Source organism: Chamaea fasciata, unplaced genomic scaffold (assembly GCF_029207755.1).
Source record: "Chamaea fasciata isolate MVZ Bird 193981 ecotype frontalis unplaced genomic scaffold, bChaFas1.0.hap1 SCAF_7, whole genome shotgun sequence".
Lineage (NCBI taxonomy): Eukaryota > Metazoa > Chordata > Aves > Passeriformes > Sylviidae > Chamaea > Chamaea fasciata.
This window is the reverse complement of record NW_027094092.1, coordinates 4,923,755-4,947,248: the sequence shown is the minus strand read 5'-3', so window position 1 is coordinate 4,947,248 and position 23,494 is coordinate 4,923,755. Positions and strand designations below refer to the sequence as shown.

The 23,494-nt window shown below is 37.1% G+C and overlaps 1 protein-coding gene across 1 annotated transcript in view; it reads right to left on the bottom strand.

The window, feature by feature from the left end:
- Positions 1-326: 326 nt before the first annotated feature.
- KCNA4 (potassium voltage-gated channel subfamily A member 4) overlaps positions 327-23,494 on the bottom strand; it is a 134,292-nt gene continuing 111,124 nt past the window's right edge. Inside the window, exon 2 of the transcript XR_010721821.1 lies at positions 327-490. The gene's annotated coding sequence lies outside the window, so the exon portion shown is untranslated. The remainder of the gene's footprint in view (positions 491-23,494) is intronic.

Below are 23,494 nucleotides of genomic sequence, written 5' to 3'. Positions count from 1 at the left end.
GTGTCATATAAATTGTTGCAAGAAGGTAAAATAATCCCATATACACTTACCAGAGTTTCATTACACCTTCTGCTGAAATCACTTTTGAGTAATACAACAGAAAGTGTCTCAATCTGGTGAAGAATGGTATTCTTAGAAGCATTTTTGTGGTTATAAACCAATGCTAAGATTGGCAGATAACATTGACTGGAAAGTATTAAATGTTTTTTCTCATTTTTCTTATGAAAATGGAACCAGTAAGAAAAAAAAAAAAAAAAAAAAAAAAAAAAGAAAAAAAAAAGAAGGGAAAACTGTCAGAACATGACAGCAATATTTATTTAGTCCATCCTGGCAGGAGTTTTTCTGTCAGTCATGAATGTTTCATACAGAAGGTTTAGTTCAAATAACACTGCTGTAGCTCTTGCTAAGAGTCATGTTTACCATAACATTGTTTCTTCTTGTTCTCTGTAGAGGTGTAGAGGTATCAAGATCCTCCAGACTTGTTCATCTCCTGAAAGAAAAAAAAAAAATTAAAATAAAAAGTTGGGTTTTTATCATAATTTCTGCTCAGAACTCAGCACAGTGGAAGTTTTTTTGTTCTGGAATGTAGATAATCTTATCAAATGTACAGCACACATTTTGATAACTCTAATACAGTCTCTGAAATTCTCTCCTACTTCCTTTTTTCTTCATTCATTGACAGCAAAGATCTCTTGGACAGCCCTAAGAAGTTCAGTGGGGAAGTGTTCTACCAAAACTAACATTTGCCTTAAGTTTTTTTCCACAAGATTTGCCCTATTACCTGTGTTTAAGAATGGTTTTTCTGATTAGGATGCCCTTGAATACCTCTAAGTTCTCAAGTGTTTGTCAATCACAAAGATACTAGTAAAATGCTAGTTTTAGTAACCAGTAGGCAAAACAAGTTCTCCCGTAGCACAACAGCTATTTTGACATTTTATTATTGTCTTTTCTTACTCAAAGAAGTTAGGAGTCAGCTGGATTGATTATAACACCACGTGAATGTTTTCAGAAACCAAGGAGGAATAAAATTTTGATTAAAGCTGCTATGAGATACCAAATATGCAAAGGAACCTGTGATTTTTATTTTCCTTGAAATTGCTCCCTGGGGAAAATGTCAAGTTTGAATTGTTAGATCTTCAACTATGCAGAGTCTTTCAGTGTCAATCTGGCTGTAAATTGATAGTCCTATGAAATTTGTTATTTTCAGCGTCCAAAGTCTACTGTAAAGATTAATAAAATAAATCAGTGTTACAGAGAAGTTTTATTGGGACCATTCACACCGAGTAATCTGATAGCTATCCTCCTTCAATCAAAAATACCTATGGATTTCAGCAACAGGGAAAATTTTCTTTGCATTTTAATACAATTAAACATCTGCTCATTCCTTCAAATATATTATTGTACAGTAAATGATTTAGTATCCCAAGTCAGTAGTCCTTTAACTCTTTACTCTGTAATATAATTGTTTCTTAATTCATCTACTAAATGACAAAAAAGACCCCATTTTTATGTATTTCAAGTTTGAAAGCAGTTGTAAACAAGGGGGATACTGTAGAGACCTGCAGTCTATTAAATCTCATTTAAATACTTTCTTTTTATAGTTTTATCCTTAGATAACCTTGCCAGAAGGTATGAGTAACATTTGCATGAATTGCCATGAAATCGCCATTCATTCCAGTGGAGTGCCTCTCCAGTCTAGTCTGTACCAGTCACTGCAAAACAGTACATGTAACTCAGCAGGAATCTGCCTTGATGAGGGTTACTTTATTTCACTGAGTGACAATTTTCACTCTTGGGGACATATTTCTATATATATTTCACAGCCAAAAGTCATGGCTGCTTGTTGCACAAAAAGCAGACAGCTCTAATTGCCTCCCTGACTTTTTTTGCCTTTGTTTATTTAATATGTACTGCTTAGGTATTTCAGGTCATTAAAAGGTCTTGAAAAAAAGATGCCCCTAAAAGCCTTCAGGGAAAGCACTTCTCTTTATCATTTCTAGAGATACTTGGGCAGAGATAGCCAGAGAACCAAAAGGATATTTTAAGAGCAGATTTTTTTTCTTTTGCATTAGCTACAGTGTAAAACCACCAATTTTAAGGCCCTGAGGAAAGCCAGGGGAATTGAGTAGCAAGACAGCTGACAAGAATGTATATATATAGGCTGGATATATTTAGAGAGAGGCACAAAAACAGTCCTAAAGGAAGTTTAATTAGTCTTTGCTTTTTATCCTCTGTTTGTTCTAGCAAAATATTATGCATAACTTTGTTTGTTTGGATTTTAAAATTCCGACTTCCTCCCAGCTATTGATTGCCCAGGTTGCTCATTTTATCTTCTTTTTAAGATAATTGTAGAGAATTGAAATCAGAATCATGCCTATTTGAGTACAACATTTACCATAAGTGGTAATGTTTCTGTGTTAGGACTTTACACGTTAAATGCAACGTGTTTTCAGAAAAATACACACGTAAGTTCAAAAAAGAAAATACACAATACTGTATGCATACCAGGGAGGGTGGAGAGCTGAAAGAAATCTCGTTCCTTGCAAGATTTGAAGAACACCTGGTTCAGCATAGATTAAATTTAAATTCAACTCTAAAAGAGCTACAGTTCCATAAAGCAATTCCAAAAGAAAATGGGTACGGTGTCTGTCAAAACTATTTCAGGACACGCATCAGATTACCCTTTAATTAGCTTTCACAATTTATTTCTTCCTTTGCAGCCTCTTATTCATTTATAATGTGTGGGATACCAATGTTTGTATCTATTAATACAATTTAAAAATTCATGAGGTCAAATGCTTTCTATATAAACACTAAAGACATAAAGCCATCATAGCCAATATCTACATACTTTCCAAAGCTTGGTCTCTTGTACAAGAGGGGAAATACCAAGACATCCAGAAAGGGGAGGGTCAAAGTCAAATCTGTCCCATGAGCAGGTTATAGACAGAGTTCATGCACTAACATATTGATTTTACACCTTCCTTCTAACAAGAATATAAAGTTTGCAAGCACACCAATTTCTGACATTTGTATTACTTAGAACAGCAAACATTACACTTCTTTTTCGCTCAGAGCTAACTAAATCTCAACAAGGTTGATCACTTTACATTATATTTTATACTCAAATTTAATTGCTAGTGTTCAGCAACTAAAAGAATCTGGCTGCAGAGAGGAAGTCCTGAGTGTCCATGCCAAAATAAGCTCCTATATTTGCCCATGCTTGTGTGAAATAAATACCTGAGGCAACCTAAGATTATCTTTTTGCTTTGTTTCATTTATTTCTATACAGTTTTGAAACAACTCATACATTTCTGGCTTCCCAAAATAGCTGTGATTTCATCAAATGTCAATAAAATCAGGTGCTCTTGCATTACTTCCTTCTGCTTTACATTTGTACTTCTACAAACATAAGCATGTGTGTGTCTGTGTATACATGCATATACATACCTTTTTCCTTTGTAATGCTCAAAAGATACACATTTTAAAATTCATAGATTCCTAAAGAACCTCAGATCTACTTTAATAAGCCTTTTGTTCCCTGTTTTTTCAGTTGCCAGTTCTTTCTGTTCAAAATATCTAACATTTGCTACTATTTATTCGGAAGAACTGAGAATTTTAAATAACATAGAGCTCACCTTCAAACAGCTTAAAATGGACTACCTGAACTGGAGTCTGCAGAACCAGACTGCTCGTTTTTTGCCTCTCCTAATTGTGTTGCTCTAACAAATGTAAAAATATATTTCTGTCTTGCAAATATGCACACATATGTTAAATATTTGTTAGCACAGAGGCTTTTTGGTTCCTAATCAGAGTCTTCATAATCCTCAGATGAGCAAGTGTGATGACTGTGTAACATGCTGAGCCCTGTAAACATGTCCATTCAGCAAATGAAAGTACATTTTGGATTCTGTGTGACTAGACATTTACCATTTTGTAATTTAAAATGCAGCTAGCAAAGGCTGGTCAAAGATGGGTGAAAGCAGCTCTTTGTGTTTCAGAGAACTCTTAGTTTCTGACTTGTCAAAGATATAACATCTAAATGCATTTTTACCACAATCTACACTAGTTTAGATTACATTCCTTTCATGTCTAAGTTGATTTGATAATTATATTGAAGTTCACCATTAGGTATCATATAATCTAGTGTTATAGAATGTTTCTATTAATATTAAAATTACATACTTCTGTTCATACACTTTTTCTAAAGACCTTGTGGAAATACCACAACATGAGAACTTCCACGTAGGTCTTTTATATTAGGGGGGAAAATCAGATCCTTTGGAGTGACCTGAAGCAAGGTAAATGCCGTTTTACGTAAACAAAGTAGGACCAGATTTCTAACTTCAACAGGCGTTTGCTTGCCCACCAAAAGACACAACTGTGAGTAAATTTGCTGCTGCTGCTGGCAAACTTTGCTGAGGTTTGCTGTGCAGGGGTGTCAGATTATACCTTTTTCTGACCCAGAGATGGGGCAACTGAGAGGTGTTTTAAAAACTTTTATTCCATTTTCAGCCTCATGTGAAGGGTGGGACAATACAGATGTTACAATTCACGCCATCACAATCAGAAGCCAAACTATTTCCTAATTACAATACATATAAGCGTTTTTGGCCTATCAGCTTTTGCCACACAATGCTGTAAATGCCTTAAAGGCAATCATCTAAACATACCCCTCATGGGTCCTACTACAATGCACCTTTCCTAGTTCTATTTCTCCAAAATATCTAGTCATATTTGCAAGGCCATCACTTGAAACTTGTTTCCAGTTCCATTTCTCTCTCAGCAATGTCCGTCCTACTCCATGGCATTTCTAAGTCAGCATTTCTTATCTCGAGGTTTGCATACAGATGCACAGGACTATGCAAGCCTTCTGCCAGGCCTTGAGAATTCTCTGCAAATCCATTTCCCACACAGGGGGAATCTCCTTGCAGTGCAGCAGCCTCCACGCCCTGCAGGGCAGGCTGTGTGCCGGCAAGGAGGGAGCAGATGGAGCCAGCCTCGGATGCCACAGGTTCAAGCAAGGGCACAAACATGCTGCACGTGATCCACTGGCAGGTTCGGAGCCAGCCCTGCGTTTCAGGAAGAGCAAACACTGCACAGCCATGGCCACGACCCACTAAAACAGCTTCTAAAAACACCTTTAAAGCATTCACTGATCATTTGGCGTTGACTTCCACTTTCTTAGTTGGCCAGTGCTAAAGATAGATTCAAAGTCTGAAGCAGAAGTACAAACCCAAAGCCTACCCTTCCCACATGAGAACACCCTTCTAACACCAGGTCCCTTCCAGTCAGAGTGGATGCCTTAGGGTTAAAGTGCCTGGCCTCAAGTCCCCACTGCTCTGACCCCATGTCAGCCCCTCATCAACTAGGGGGTTCTGAGCTACAGGAAAATGGCATATGAAACCTCCCAAAGTGGCATATGAAACCTCCCAAAGTAAGGGCAAAACACATGGAAAAGAAATAGTTCAGTGAGAGGAAGAGTCAAGTCATGAGTAAGGCAAACCTCAGCAATAAGCCCAACCTAAGTTTGTATTTATGAGCTGTATGTTTGTGAAAAAAACATTTAAAGAAATTGTTAATATTTCTGTCTTCTCTGAAGGTGCTTCATAAATGAAAATAAATCTAAGAGATATTTTTAGATATCTTTATTCTTCTTAGATACAATTTTGTTTTCCACTGAATCAAAACCTGAGAATTTCCCTCCACAGCAACAGATCTAGGTTTCATGTGGAAGTCTCCCTCTTCTGTTTTACCTTCCATCCCATCATGTCTTGACCTTCCAGGGTTTTTCAAACCCACTGGATATCCTTGGTGGAAATGCAGCGGGTGGAAAAATTGCTTTCCCTCCTGGAGCTCTCCTTTTAGCTCATCTCACCTTTAGTCAAAGGAATTTTCACCCAACAGGTGGGACATGACACGTCTGTCATTGCCATTGCCAGCTGTACCACCCCAAAAAGCCATCTTTGTCTGCTACAGGGTTTTTATACCTCTGCATCCCAATGTTTTTATGGATTGTGGACACAGCATAACCCATGCGTTCTGATAGTTTTGGAGACCATCTGGCAGATGTTTGTAGGCAAGCAAGTAACACAATTTGGCTTCAAAGTGAAGTAAGTGTGGCTTCCCAAGCAAAAACAAGCAATGTCTCAGCAGAACAGCAGAGGGAAACAGAGACACAGGTCTAAGTGCAGTACTAAACACTAATAAGTGGTAGTGACAAGGAGATTTGATGGGTCATGTGAACTGATAAGTTCAAACTCATCATATTTACTCTATAAACAGTTGAAAGGTTGAGTAAATAGACTGACAGGCAGAAAAGGAGTCATGCACATGAGAACTATAATTTATGAGAATAAAGAAACCATTAGGTTACAGGATGCCTTCGCATGATTCTTCTTCATGACTCAACATCAGCACTCTAAGAATATGAATGTGGGAGATTTCTTTGCACTATTAGATATTGAAAGTGCAAGAAAAGTTGTCTTCTACGATACCTGGCTTTCTGGAGCTTGTGCATTTTTAAAAGCAAATTTCAAAGCCCTGAGGTCCACTTTAGCTCTGAAAGTAGACAAAACACAGAAAATATTTCCTAAAATTTTGCCAGAGCAAGTTAGCTGAAGGTTATTTTTACTCCAGTTTTCCCCTAAACATCTGTCCCAAGACAGTCCTATTCATCTTATAGCCACAAAGGACAGTGAGTTGAGAATACACAATAGGGCAAGAGGCCTTCTGTACTAAAGCTTTCTATGAGAAGAGTAATTTTGAAACTTGAAACCTGAAAGACATTTTCCCCCAGTACTATTTTCTATTTTATTTTAATTTGCTCAGTTAATAAAATTCAGAGATTACGTAAGTGCAGTAATTTCTTTTTTCCTACAAGTTTTTAGGAAATGCATTGAATTGTTTTGGGGTTTTTTTTTGTACCATAGAAAATGAATGCCATTCTTATTTCTAAAGACAAATGTGTTTTCCAAGCCATGCTCATGTCCAAGTCTCTTATTAATAGAACTTGACATCTTAACAACTGACATAAAGGGCTCTTAAGGTCTTAGAATGATATAACAAGTAATGAAAAATTCTCTCTTGAAAAATATGAAGGTCTTAAGTGTATCTGGGGATACTTGTATATATTATATACTTGTATACATTGATATGTGTGCACCCAGGGACATAGCAGATTATATATTTATACACTTGTAAAAGATGCTGCATATACTCCACAATAAAGAGAGGGTGCTGACAAGCCTAAATAAAATGATAATAATACATTGGTGTGGAAGAAAATGAGAAATTATTTCTGAAAACCTGTTTTGAACTAGATATAAATATGGTAATTAGTACTGCCAGATTTTGTGAAATTATTAAATCCCTCTTGTAAATTAAAAGTAACTTTATCTTCAGTGAAGATTATATAGCTCTCAGACTTTTCTCAGCTATTTTATATGGTTTTGCTACTTGCAGATTTTACTGGGCAGAATATTTCGCTCAACAGTCCTTGATCTGTGCATTTCTCACTCCACAGTCAGTTCAGTGTGCATTTCAACATTTATCCCATTCTCAATTCAGGTCATTCTCCTGAAGTCTATTCTGGCATACTCCAGTCACAATGACTGAGGACATACTAACTGGTGCTTGTACGACGTTGGTGCCATAGAAGTGTCCTAACCAAAAATTTAGGACAGTTGTATTCCAAGTTCTTTTAATCAGTACTCAATTAACTCAATCCATCCTAAACACTACAGAATGCCCAGTCTTTTTGAATAGGTTAAGTGCTCTGTGTGTGCATCTGTGCATGTGCGCATGTAACACTCCAGTCGGAATCCATTATAATAAAATCTGCTAGGATGGAGAATGATGAACAATCTTCATTTCAAATGTTATCCACATAATTCATACATGGCATATTAATGGTACATATTCACTTTCTGTATTTGAAATGTTTCTCTAGACTTCATGACCTAAAACTGTCTTTCTAAATTTAGCTGAAAGAACTACTCAAGTAAATGATAATGTATGTGTCATAATATAAAATAGAGTCATCCTTTTAAGTGCAAATTTTTGGTTGGTGTGCAGCCGAACAATAAAAAATATGAAAATAAATAACCATGCTCTGATAGATTCTATCTTCTTATCAGAACAGGGTATGAGATTTTTCTATAGTGTATAAGTCCTGTCTGCAGTTAGAGGAGCCTAACTGGCACAGGGCAACTGCAAGCAGATCTGACAGCTTGTGCTGACCTCTAGGAATTGCTCTGTTGTTGAACAGCCATGCAGTAGTAGTTTCTAAAATGCTCCTGAGAGCCGAAAATCATTTACTTTCCCTTGCAATCTCACACTGGCTTTGTGGTGAAAGCCAAACTTCTTACGCTGAATTAATTAATATTTTTCCAAAGGTAAAGGTACCTTAAATCCACCATTTAGGTGTCACTTAGATTCTAAAAAATCACCTCTTGAAAACCCCCTTAAAGGAAATTTCTACAATGTGTAAAAGTCACCATGTCCTCATGTCATAACATTGGAAATAAGATACAGCCCCAGAAAAGGTGTCTCAGAGGATACAACCACTGCAGGATCCCTGTCCTGTGGGTGTCATTCAGATCTGTCAGACAGAAGAGGCCTATAGGGAAAAGTGGGCAGAAATGAAATATATTCTGGCACTTATGTTCATCATCCAAATCTCATCAAGTCAGCAAGGAGCTCAGTTTCTGACTGAAGAATTACAATCTCTTTTGAAATCATAGGCTATTTGCAGGTTCTTTTATACTTTTTCCAAAATTTGAAATAGGTAGCTAAATTCCATAAATAAATGCCTGGAACTTATTTTGAGCAGATGAAACTACTTTTTGAAGACACCCAATGCTGATGTCTTAGAATATTACCAAGAAACAAAGTTTGAATCTGAAACATGTGAGAGCTTTAGATGTTTTCAGCCTCACTTCTACAGATGCAGGATCATCCAGCACCTGGCAGCATAATCCTCCCAGGAGTATTATGCTTTACCAAAACATTGGTAAATATTAATATTGTTCTCAAATCCCTGAGAAGACCTGGGAAGACAGAGTTACTCACTCACATCAGATCATAAGAACTCCAAACTGAGACACTCAGAAAACCAGAATCAGCATCAAAATCAGAATTTTTTTAACCAACCTTCATCAGCGGTTCTTTGTGTCTTCAGACCTGAGAACTGCCCCAAATACTCTGGTCTTCCTAAGAGCCCAGAGCACTAAGAATCCAATCTGGGTGGCTAAATTCTTGTCAGATTAAAGAAATACTCTTCTGTAAAAGAAAGCATGACTTTAGATCATGATGGGAGGAAAAGACTGGAAAAACATTGTAATTGAAAAGACATGCATGTGGTCAGGAGTTCTGCAGAATTCTGACTGTTTAAATTTGTGTCAATACATCTTCTTAAGTGCCCAGTTCACTGAAGTACAATGTGAAATTGTAAACTGCCAGGATGATATGGCTTTGGACAGTAAAGCCAAGACATTGATACAGTCAAGAAACTCATTCACTATCAGACTTTGAACTCCAGAAGACCTGGAATTTCAAGTACCTCTTGATCATGTAAGGCACTCCAGGTTCAAACTGTGGATTTTAAAGGTGCCATTCATGTCAAGTTAACACTTGAATTTCAAGCAAGTTTTCAAATATTTGAATACTTGATTTTGACCAAACTCCAGTTAGAAACATAAGAACTTCCTAGGCATCTATATTTTTGGTTATGGAGCACTGACTATGTACCCAGCTTGATAGGACCAAAGGTCATGGACACTTTCCCCTGTGAAAATTTACTTTGGGATTCAAAAAAACAAGTTTTCATTTAGCTGTCTCACCAGCAAGGCTCATCACAACAGATGTTCTCGGAGTTTATCTATGGAATCAGGCTCCACAGAAGAAAACAAAACAAAAGCCAGCTGCAGTCATACACCTTTTTATGCCAAAGGGTGGGCTGCCAGAATATTTACAGGGAAAAATTCCTAAAATACCTTGGATACTAACATAACTGGTCGTGGAAACCCATGCCTGGAATGCATTGAATTTAACCAGAGAGAACTGTGCCAACCACTAAAATGCAATTTCACCAAAAATTTTATTGTTTATGCTCCTTGCTATGCAGGCAGAGAAGATACTTAATAGTATTTCGCCCACATATACAGTTGGAAAAACATGAAAATATTTTTAATTTTGCTTTCCTTTTCCCTTCTATCTCCAAGCAAAACTTGCCAACATTGTGTTTCACTTACTTATATTCGTAGTAGCTTCTGTGAGCAGCCTCAACGCTTTTGTCTGGATTGTAGAAAGAGTGATGTTGCCTCAAAGTACCGAGAGAAACTGTTTGCCAGCACGCTGAACTTGCATTGCTTACACAAGTATATCTGTCCCTTCTCATCTCAGCACTCCATAGTGAGCCTAATGCTAACATAAACATGCCTGTTCAATTAAATTGTAATGCATGCCTCTGCATAGAGAAATACACAAATATTTCAAAATGAGGATGTCTTCATCTGGGCCAACAGTGACAGTGACTAGTACTGGATGCCTTGGAGGAGCGTGCTGGGTCTCCTGACAGTGCAAAGTTACTCTGCTGCTAGGGACAGGTTTTCAAACCTCTTGCTCTCATTCTCTGTAAACTTATGAAGCACTCAGACCACTTAATTCAGGTACATTTCCACTACAGTTAATTTTTCTTCATTCTTGGAAAAATAGCATCTCTCACACACACATAGACACACAAAAAAGAGAAATAATGATTTCAAAAAGGTTATGTCTGATTCATCTTCTGTTTGAAACACAGTTAGAAGTAAATTTGTGGCTTTAACCTCTTTATCACTTCCTAAATATCTTCCTTATCTATCATACTTTGTTACCAGAGCTGCATAATGAACATGAACACTACAATCATGAACAATCACTGAGTATCAAATGACTAACAGTCTGGTCTGAAACACTGTGTGGTCTTGATAAAACATTACAAATGTTTTCATTGAAAATATTGACTGAATTCTTATGTGTAATGTCATCTATTTGAAGCAGGTGGTAAGAGAAACAAGCTTACAGAAAATTGATGTGGTTTTTTCCACCTCAAAGCATTTAGAAGGTGATTTCTTTGAGCTATGCTCTGTGACCCGTTCCTCAAAATGTTTTAGTAAACTTTAATTTTTTCAGCAAAGGAAAAATCCATTCTATACCATGGCATTCAGAAAACAAGCAATGAAATGAAAGAAAGAAGTTTTAAGTATTGCAAGACCACATTGTCCAAATTAGAGTTTCACGAAGAAGAGAATAACTTGAGCAATAAAGACTACCCTGAGTAAGAAGTCGATGAAGAAAAAGGGTCTTAAACGTGGCGCTGATCAATTTGAGGTCTATTCCGTATCAAGTGCAGACAAAACTATGAACTAGGACTGCACAGAATATATCTCTTGAAACGGTGCCCTTGTGCCAGCAAGGATTGTGACTGGCTTTCAACACCTTTGTGTCAACTCCTGCAAGTCGACTGCAACTAAGCTGAGATTCAAATGAAATACTAAAAATAAGGGGGTAAACTGTAGAAAAAATACCAACCTCTTCATAATTTGAAGTCTCTAGTTTTTCACTACACCATCCATAAAATGGCATAATTCCATAAGGGAAAGAAGGTTTGTCTAACCATAACGAAGTCATGATGACATCAAACCATGATGAAGCAGTTGATTAAAAAAAAAAAATTAGTTGATTTTTGACAATTTTGATTTTGGATCATTTTATTTTGATAGTTACTTTGATTTCCAAACAGCCTGGCACAATTCTCATAGCTTTCAAAAGTGAGAGGCATTAAGGTTTCACAGTTTACCCAGCTCTATATTTCAGAAGACAAAGGAGATAAATTTCAATGCCTTTAAAAGTCATTCTAAGAAGGAGACATAGTAAGTGAGCAGCCCACAGAAAAACTTGGTAAAAAATTAAAATCACAGAAAATTTAGTTGTAGTAAGAAATGTACTTTGTGGAAATAAGAAACAAATAATTGTTTAAAAAAAGAAAAAAATATAAAGAAGAATCGTGTTAGTAACTTAAAACTGGGCCATCTGGAGTTGAGTGCTGTGTTGTCCTCCCAACCATTCGCTCGAGGCTTATAAACATCCTAATCATAAAAGCATGCTTCTAGAGGGAATAGAAACTGCCCCAGGTAACCATGCCTCTGCTAAACCAAGATGATGTAGACCTCAAAAGTAAATAGGCCACAGCTATTACAAGCTAAGGAAATTAGGATAACATCAGGTAACACCAGAATGATGACAAGTTTAACAATTTGCAAATGAAGAGCAATACTGGCACTCCTGCAAGGATTTTCAAGGACACGGAAAGAAATTTGCAGCCTGTAACAAAATTCTGCTTCTGTTTGTGTTGTAGCTGGTACTATATTGCAGGACTGCCAGCAACATCTTATTTCTCTTTCCTTAGCCATGAAAAATACAACCATCAGCTTTTCTTTTAGCCCTCTATAATTAGGCCTCCTAATGGAGCAGTTTCTTACTGCAAACAGTGAAAATAATCTTAGGGATCCCTAAGGATGGCAAACAAGCAGAAGAGATATTCCAGTTACAGCAAGGCAGGTGGGTAACCAATTTCCCTACAGGCTAGTGCATTTTGTCAGCTTCTCCTCTCAAAATCTCACCCCAGGTGTCATCTGCTCCCTAATTTATCTTGCTTAGTCCCATGTGTTCCCCTTCTCAAAGTCTGAGTTTACTGCTTCCCTTTTTTTCTATTTTAGAATAGTCTGTTCTCTGTGTTCTGAATGAGCAAGATACTTCTGTGCACTGCAAGATGGCAAGGTTCAGGCAAGACACTGAAAAAAATACCAGCAGTAAAAGAAGTGAGACACTGATATAAAAGCAAGGAAAAAGCAGGGTCTGCTTAAAGCATGAAGGGTTTTGTTCTCCTGTTAAGACATAATAAACTTCAAGTGGAAATTGAACATCATTTTATCGACCTCAGCTAGTTTAGAAATGTCCCGTATCCATAAGGATAATTCTACACTAATTTGGATAAGGTGTTATTGTAATATGCATTCATTATACCAGGAGAGTGTTACTATAGCCAAAATTACTCCAGCCATCAGCACTTAGAGAAAAACCACCTCTTATAGTCAGCATATGGCCCAGGAGATTGATGGAATTCAGTTATTCCCAGGGACACACTCACTACTGGTGTCACAGCTGCCTTTTGAGGCTGCAGTCGTAGCGCAAGGAGCAGAAACCTCTGACATGCCTGGGTACCAACAGTTCTGAGATTGAAAGGAAATAGTTTCAGATAAGGAAATAACCCAGAAAAGCCTACAGATCTTCTGTGTAATATTCTCATCTATTTTAAGCTATAAACAGTGGGAAAAACAAGGACGGGGAGGGGGGAGAATGTTCTTGGAAGCAAGAAATATTTTCTGAATATTATTGATAGTATTGCCTTTTTTTAAGAGGAAATATGCAAGTGCTATGATCATAAGAACTTTAGGGAACAAACCCCTCGATTTGCTTCAGAAATAGAATTAAACCTCAATTCATATATATGTTGTTCCAGATTTATGCTTGTGTATCTCCTTTGATTTATGTGCATTTTTCTATAAACAGATTACTGGTCAGCTTATTCCCGACCAACACAGCCAAACACAGGAGATTATTTATGTTTTAACCTAGTTACAGAAGAGCCTTGTTTGGGAGCAAGTGCTCACTTCAAAGTCCATGGCTATTTAAGCCTTGTCATCATAACTTATTGCCAGACTAAACAGGTAATTTATTTTTACTTAAACCATCAGATTGGTTTGATATTTACCATCATGGAGCATATTTGAACTGATAGCGCAACCTTTTAGGAGAAGCATAAATCTGTTCTACGAAATAGGTTGGGAAGATAAATAAAGAAAATGAGTGCTTGACACTTTTTAATACTAAAACAAAACTATAATGCTTCCAGATATTACAATCGTGCCAGCAGAACTTAGTACCTCATCTAAAGGCAGGCAATTCCAGTGCAGTTATTACTCTGCTGAATGGAAAGTAAGAGCACGAACATGGATTTATGACATCCCAAACATGCACTGATATTACTGATAGCAGGGCCCGAATGCTTGAGTTCAAAATATTTACTTGAACAAGTTCTCCAGCAGCCAAAAAGAACACTGTGTATTCTTTCAGCCACACAGCCTTCTTCCAATATTCTTGCATTCTTCTCTTAATTAATTTTATAAATGCTTTTTTATTCCAACCAAGTCACTCCAGATGTTCTGTCTTGCTCATTTTTGGCATATGTGTGATAGCTCCAGCTGTCAGCTTCTACTGACCCAAACCAACTTCAGAAGGCATTTGGCAACTAGACGAGTATAGGGAAATCTTTTATTAAAAAAGACTCTAGAAGCAGGAAGAATAAAAGTTTGTTCTTGGAAAAGGCTTTTACCACGTACAACAGTATGGGCAAAGCATGATTAAAACCAATCTTCCAAATGCATAAACAGTGTAATATTCAATTACTGCCACAACTGGAAATGAGAAACAAATTTAACAAATGTTAAATAAAAAAGGAAACAGCCAAAAATGCCTGTTGCCACACACATGTGTATAGCTATTAAATTAGCCAACCTGCCTTTCCTTGTAAAACCTTTGCAAAGTAGAATGAATTTAAAAATACTGCTCAAGTATGACTTTCTAACTTTATGGGCATGGATATTACCAGAATCATTCTCTGCATGCCCTCTCTCCCTAAAAATCCTCCAAACTGCCGAATGCAGTTACTGGGATGGAGGCTGGTACAATTAAAGAACCTGTATCCCTTACTGTCCAGGGAGAGCTCTGTTCTGAACTGTAGTACTGCTCACGGGGTACACTCTAGCTTATTACATGGAGTTCATATTCCATTAAACCCTGAGGTTTGTTTGTAATTGTAACACTGACTTCTAAATTCTTGTCTTAATATCTCTTCTTTAAGGTTTGCATCTCATATTGCTTTCGGGCTTTGGTTTGGGTTGTTTTGGGGGTTTTTTTGTGGTGGAGAAGGGCTATTTCTGCATCCTAGTAGTGGAGTGTTAATTACGTGATCTTTTAAACACCTAGATTCTTGTGTTCACACTGTATTACTAGATGCCAAAGAATGCAAAGGGGAATGTTAAATATCATTATAGAAAATGGCTATGCCTTGGGTAGGGCAAAGGAGACATAAGCAAAGATGGTTTTCTCCATACAAAGGTTGGGGTGCTTTTCACTGTGCTCATGGAAATGCAAGAGATGGTTCTGACACCTGATTTTACAAAATAAAGGTAAGCAAAGGCAGAAACTTGAAAAGTTCAGATTAACTTCTCAGCTGGTTAAATTAGACAAGGTACCTTGCACCCAGGTAACGTACTACTGTTTGCAGGACCTGAGATAATTCTCATACTACAGATAATTCTACGTTCTGCTGCATTGCACTAAAATACTTGTCAAATCTGAAAAATCAGAATAACAGGATTACTGGCATGCCTGACTTTAGACACACCTGTTCATTCCTCATAAGCCATATAATTGTCATCAGTGATCTGTTTAATAGAATATTTGTTACAACTAAAAATGAATATGCACTGTTGTGTTTGCATTCTGGCTACATTAGTAGCTACCTGAAATTTGGAGCACACAGAAGGAAAAATAGAAATGTCTGGGAACAGAATCTATCCACATAGAAGGCCTGAGTTCCAAAGTGTGCTGCCTCACTTCTTGCATTCTGTTATATGGTTTCTATTTCCTCATACAGAATTGTATATCAAAAGTAAACACAAAAAGCAGTGGAATAATCCTGGAGGGAAAACAAGGTGAGTGAAAGGAGAACTCAGGCTCCCCGGTCTGACCTTTACAGCACTTCTTTTAATATCTCAGGGAAAAAAAATAGTGGAGGCCATTAGGGATTCAGCCGTGTTCCAACACAAATTCAACTCTAGCACACAAATACAAAGAGCAAAACGAGAGTTAGAAAATAAAAATCTAAGAAATATTATTTTTCTTCTTTTGCTTCTATAAAAATATTGAAGAAAATAAGGTTTCCATAGAAGCTATACACTAATTTTGATGTGCACACAATGGACAAGTAGTAGTAAAATTTTAATTCTGAATGTATTTTACTACAATTTTACAAGAGTATGGTGGGAGCCTCTTTTTCCTATTTTTTTCCTCAATATCTACTTATGACTTTTCTGCCTAGCCAAAGAAAGCAGCAGCTTCTGATCAAGCACAGAAAGATCACAAGCTACATGGAACTGTCTGCTCAGTCAGAGTTTCTTGTTTGTGTGCTCTGGCATTTTTTCTAGCAGCAGTTCCCTGCATAAGGCCGACTATGCATCAGCAGCTGCTGTTAATGTCGCAGTTTGCAGGCAGGCAAGGTCTAAGCCTGAGTTGGGTAGGAAAAAAAAAAACCTCATGATGGAGAAGGAAGGCATTTAAAACACTTCTTCCTGGTTTTGATCAAACATATGTTGTTCAATATATTGACATGCAGGCAGAAATTCAACCTTTCACATTAGGGATAAGTGTCTAAGACAGTGATCATATTTTTCTCTGTCAAATTTTTTATTGCTATGTAAGAGCAAACCACGATTTTCCAAAGGCACGTCCAGTATTTAATTTAGCATTATTTCACTCTGGCATCAAGAACAATTATCCTATTATTTTATTGACCCTACTGCAATTGGTTGTATGTTATTTTCTCCTAACACTGAGGTTTGTCTCTTACTCAGTCTTTTCAAAATTAATTCATCTCCATTAACATGTTTTAGTTGCACCTAACATTACTTACCCCAGAGGTCTACACTCATACTGCAGATTCTCACTTCAGTTCAGGAAAACATTTATCATTATGTCTTCCCTTCACTGACTACCAAGGATGCAGCTCAGAAACCATATAAATTCTGTCCTTAACTACAGATTCCAGAAAAGTACTCTAAAAGTAATTTGTTTTTTTTTTATTAAACTGGGTTTTATAAAGATAAAGGTGCTATCTACTTACGTTTTAAATTGATTAAATCTCAATCACTGAAATACATTTGAGGAATGCATTGCTGTAAAATACAGGTATTTTTAAGCAGTGAAAGGATGCCTTTTTTCATTCCGTTAGCAGACAGGGATTATTTTTAAGAGCAGAGTACACAGTGCACATGAAATAGGGAACACATTCCTTCATCTGGAGTACAAGTTTAAGATGCCAACTTATAGTCAGGCTTCAAAATCTCCCAAATGTCTCTGCACTTTTTAAATGAAATATTAATATGCTTAACATGAACCAGCTGGCACACTTAGTCTCATTTAGAGGGTGGTGTTCCCTATATTTGAAGGGTGCATATTTCTACAGAACAATTGACGAGGGTGGATGTGGTGCACACAACAGTTTTCTGTTGCCTAGAATTTTGTTGAATTTTCACATTATCATTTCCCAGGTTAACACCTCTCAGGTTTGGCCTCTCCTCTTGGGGAAGTTTAAAAAGAAAATTCTGGGAGAACTGTTCCCCCTTTTATGAGAATGATATTGGGAAAAATAGGTAGCTGCCAATTACCAAGAATATTCTACATATGAACTGGAAATGGTCTCAGATTTTGGGTGGTAAAAAAAACCCAAAACACCCTACCAATACAAAAACCCAAATCAACCCTAACACCTGCCAAGCAAAATTGCACCAAAATTTCATCCAAACTGAACTCTCCAGAAATTGGCAGCAAATCTGACAGCATGAGAGACATACTGAGCCATACTCTGAACCAGGCAGTTTGCATACATTATTCTCTAACTATGCTTGACAAAGGTAATAAGGAATTTGATGATTGACTGTTATTAGAAGTTTTTATTAGAAAAGTTACTGTCAAAACCTAAAGGTGACAGGGTCACCAGTTTCAGTGTACAGTTAGGAGAATGGCTTATAGATGCAAGAAAGACCACAAGTGACTCCTGCTGCTCTCACAGAGCAGTGAGTCAGCATCCAAATGGCTGCTAAGCAAACTCACAGTGAAAAAACCCAGCTGCAAAACTATGGCCACCCTCATGTGCTGTCCCATTAATGCTGACTGCCAGAGGAGGAAACCTCCAGGAGATTTTGTGGGGTGTGCACAGTTTGAGATAACGTCAATCCACATCCAGAGCATGGACCAGCCCCTCTACTCCAGTAGCTAGGGAGTTCTGTTCAGGAAAGTCACCCTGGTGCTCAGGGAGCCAGATCAACCCCTCAACTACCTACAGCAGAAGAGACTTTCACAGTTTGGTCCTCAGCTGGACCTGTTTCCTGACAGAGTTGACTGCGATTTCTTGCAGGAGGGGTGATAGTGGGAAGCTGGACTTCTCTGGTCTAGAGTTAAATGGGCTTAATTTTCATGTCTTAATTTTTCATGTCTTTAAACAAGGTTAAGTAGCTGAGAAATTGGGCAGACACATTTGACAGAACCAGATATGGAAGTCAGACTTCAAATACTGCACTCATATTTATACAATCCCTTTTAAACCATCAGGTTACCACATCTGAGTTCTAGACTGAGATCTGTGCTACACAAAAGTGCAGCACCTTCTATCTTGGCGTCCAAGTGCAAAATGCAACATACAACCTATCAGCAGTCACATAATAAAAACCAGCTTAAAGCACTCTGCACTGTTTGAAATTCAAGGTAATGTCCTATTTGCAGAGTCCAACATAAATCCTGAGCAGCACTGTACACCTCTTTTGTTCTGGTGGAATTCAGGATCTCCTCTGAGAGTCTCTGATAGTCACTGACTACCAAGTGAGAGTGACAATATTATGTGGTGTAGACAAAGGGAAAACAATCCCAGGGGAGCCTGCAATTTGGTGCTGAGGGGCTGAACTATTAAGACCTTCATGCTGTGACTGGTAGGGCCTGCTGCAAGAATGTGCATTTATTAAAATTGACAAAACTCGGTAGAGCTGCATTGGCCTGCTCTGCATGTGTGAAAGTCATAAAAAATATCATTAAAAATGAATTCCTTCATATCCCAAGAAGCTTTTCCAACATAATAATATCTGATAGACTGATATAGCAGAAAAGCAGACAGCCTGAGGAGATCAGGCTGGCAATGGCATATGCATGATTACACCATCCATTTCTTCCATTTAGTTTTCCTCTGTGTTTATTGCAGTTGTTTCTCATTGCTAAATAAATGGAAATATATTCCATCATTTTAAATTAAGTTTGGTGAATTTTAGTAGTCATGAATCTCGAAGACAAATTGCAGCAGCTGGAGCCACAGACTTAGAAAAATTATGTTAATGGTCTTAAATTATCCTGTAAAAGAGCCTCAGAAATGTCACCCTCTGAGAATAGCTCCTGTAAAAACTGTCAGAAAGAGAATGGGAGGAAGAAAGAAACACTATCACAAGTGTTTTCATTTTGAGGAATTGAAATCAAGTCTTAGTGATCCTTCTCCAGTGCAAAAAGTGTGAATATGAACTTTTGTTACTGCTCTGATTTGAACATCTAAACAACAAAACCTAACCTTATGGCTTCGTTGCTCCTGTGTGCATTTCTAATCTTTTCTGTGGAAAGCACAGATAACAGTATTAACTTTAATTTCAAATAAAAAAGGAATTACTGTGAACATATGAGAGCCAATTTTAGCAAATTTAATTTTCTCATTTCTTCTACTGGTATGGAGACCCAGTAGAAATTTTCCTTTTCATAATATATAAAGGTAAGCAAGGCTTTTCTTTCTCAATAAATTATTAAAATACCTGACAATGTAAGTTTTTTTGTTTTTTTAAAAAATTACTTGCAATAATTCCAACATTTCTACTGGAACTCCAGAGTAGCAGTAACCTGAGCAAGCAGATAGTACAAGCTAAAGAAAATTTGGGGTTTTTTTTTCTCCTAATTGATCAGTACAGTGAAATAAACATTCTAGCTAATGCAATCTAAATTTCACTTAGACCTAAACACTGTAGAGATAAGAAAGTAATCTGTAGGAAGGTGTGCTTTTCGCCATCTGAAACGTCTAGAATGTTTCACAGCTTTTCTATAATCTGCTTCTGGCCAAGATGTTCCAGGTGCCGCCGATTTGGCAGACAGACAAAATCCACTTTTGAAAAGCAGACTGGGAAACCAGCAGCAGGCAGAATGCCAGGGGCTTGTCTGAAGAGAGGTGGGCCCCACTAGGCTACAGGTGAGGCTGTATTCCAAACTCCAGACCCTATGGGGTTTGTAGGAATCAAAGCCCTTCTTGGCACTTCTCTTCCTGGCAATCTATAATTTGTAGTGTGTAAACATTCTGCACTAGTTCTTTTTTTTTCTGGATGAACATTAAATTAACCTGGGTCTTCATAGCTGTTCAGCCTGAATCACCCTAAGACTTTTCCCAGTGGCCTTGCTGCCTGCTGGATCTCTCAGATCTGCTCACCACCTCATCAAGTCATGTTGTATAAATCGTCCTTGACACGCTGAGCCTCATATCTGCCCCCAAGTCAAAGGACTCTCTGAAGTGAGGACTATTTTGCACGTGCAGAAATAGCCCCTCCCTTGTTCATAACAACAGTTAGAAAATAGTAAACAACTGGAAGCAACAGAAAACTTTTGGTTTTATACAACTGCTGCTTACACAAAACACGCAATGAAAAAATTTAATAGGGTTCAAATACTACAAAAACTTGAGATGCAGTTTTAGAATCTTTCCAAACCCGGATTTGTTTGATGAACATTATAATTTTTTTAGATGTTTGTAGAATCACTTTTGTTTTTCTGCAGTACGTGGAATTGTGGTAGAATGCTTAAATGGAGCTCCGTGTTCAGTGATGAGATATAAAAATAATCAAAACCTATGTATCTAGTGACAAGGAAAACTATACAGTGTTTATATTAAAAAATGTAGATTATACACAAATAATGTATTAAAATTTTGAATATCGATAAACATGTTTCATCAGTTCTGGTAGTTCTGAGGTGTGACAGAACACTCTAATTTGCAGTATAGACACAGCAGTTGCTGTTACTGTTGTTTTCCTTCCCTTGCTTCTGCCAAAGACATAATACTCTGGGTGCATTTACCATTCACTTGGACTGCAGCTGCATCTATCTACTAAATTCACACCTTTCTGTTATCAAATTCACGCCTTTCTGTCCAACTTCTTCACTGTTTTTTCTGAGTCTGGAAACACTCATGTTTATGATAGTAAACTTCTTTTTATTTAATCTAAAGCAGAAAACCTACCAAGCAGATAGACATCATGAAAGCATAAGGAAACATAAAAAAGTTTCTTTCTCTGTGACAGATGAAAAATAGATAGAATTTAACAGAAACCAAATCAGGTGCTTTGCCTAGCAAGATCATTTTAAATGCAAATTTTTCACTGGATGCTCCATTATTTTTATTTTTTATAAACCTTAAATTTGTTTGGTTGGTTGGTTGGATTTTTTCCTTAGAACTAAGCAGAAATTTTCTGAGTTGATTTTTTTTTTAAAACTTAAGATTGATGCATTCATGTATCTTTCCATTTATAATCCAATAGCCCACAGTGAAGAGATCCTTCCTCCTCCAACTAAACTGGGTTCATTATTTATACTTCCAAGTCACAGTCATTAATTCTCTGAGTGAATGAAGCAGGGTTTAGGGCAACAAATAGTCAGCATATGTTTTGAGCAATTTTTTTTTTCCCTAAAAAGAAGTAGGCCTACATTTGTGTAATTTCTCATTTGCTTTTGGGTAGCTTCAGCACTACCATCTGGGGGGAAGCAAGCTGTTTTATCAATAAACATTGAGCTATATTATCAGGGAGAAAAAAAAAAGAAAAAGGAACAAATTTCAATGGAGGGTTTTATGAATAGGCTGTCTGAATTAACCATTATACAAGCATCTCCTTTTTCCTGGAAAAACACATGAAAAGAATGCTTGTTTATAATTCTAAACAATGTTTTAATTCTCTCTCTCACCAAAAGTTTGGTTCTGAAAGACAAGAAACAAATGTTTGTTTATTTTCATATTTAATAATGATTGTTTATTCTACAACACGAGTTCTAGGTTTTGCTCATCATTCTGAAAAAAAAATATGTTGGTAGAGGAACTAATTTTTGAAGGATTGATTGCTTTTTTAAATCCTCATGGGTTTTTGTTAGCTTTTAATGAAAGAATTTTCTCTATAAAATAATGATTTTATGATTATTTTTTTTCTGTTTAATTTTATGTACTTGAAAAATTTGATCCATGATATTTGCACTAAGGAAAAAAAAAATCAACAGACTATGGCCAAAAAAACAGTCACCAAAACATTTTCCAAACAAATAAGTACATATTTTCATTTGAAGTTAGTAGTGAAAATTTCAGTGCTGAAGAAGAAAACTGAGAGAGTTTTTATCAAGAGATTTGGTGAATCAAAAATCCCTTTCAAGAACTCTAAACAGGAGGGGAAAAAAGAGCTAGAAAGACTTCGGCAGTTGCAAAACAAAGTTGGGGAAAGTGAAGGTCAGTTGCTGGACTGACCTTCACTCAATATGGTTACAAATGACACAGGACAGTGAGTTAGTTGATCTTCATAAGGAAAATTGAGCCTTCAGATAGATCAGGACATTTTGCAAAGGAGGACAGCTGACAGTGAAGGAGCAGCAGATTAGAAACTCCATGAAATATCCACAGGGCTGGATGAGATTCACATGAGGGTGTTGAAATGGTTGGCTGAATTGAAAAATCACTCTTAGTTTACCAAAGGTCACATTCCAATCAGACACGGCCTCAGGAAATAGAAATCTACTAGTAAGTCAAAAGCCATGGATAGAAATGAACCTGAGAGGAAGATTCCCAGGCTGCCCTTCAGAAACTATCACAAAAGATGGGTTCAGAACAGGATGAGAAGTATCTGTTCTAAAGTAAACAGCAAGACAGAAGTGGGATGGCTGGTGCAAAGGCGGCAGCCACAGTGGTGATGGGCAGATCAGACCCAGTGCAGCAGATGACTCATTCCCTTGGCCTTCTATGGTGTCTGTCATCAATGGGTAATTCATTCTCGAACACCCACCTGCTAAAAACGTCAGATTTAGTGTGTCTCCCCAGGAACAGATAGGATTTAGGACATTTTCCACTAATTTCTCTGGCCTTAAGGCAGAGAATGTTACTTTAGTTTTGGATAGGGCGAGCAATAAAGAACATTACTGGGAGAAGTAACTATTAAATCAGTACTGAAGGCTGATAACTCAGAGTCAGTGCATCACTTTCCATCCAGTAATTCTGGACACCACATAAAGACCATTCATCCATCACACTGAGCCTTCTTAAAAATTATTTAAATAAAACACATAATAAACACATCAGTTTCAAAACAGTTTAACACTAGCTTTTTTCATTTTCTTTTAAACAGAACAGCTTGATTTTTAACAGGTGAGATTTTAAAGAAGCTTCCTGCCAGTGAGGCAGCCTGTGAGCAGTCTCAATCACTTGACTGTATGCTAGCGTGAAACACATAACATCTTAGGCTTCTGCAAAGTAAACACTTACAAACTGTGCACTTGATGTTTTTTA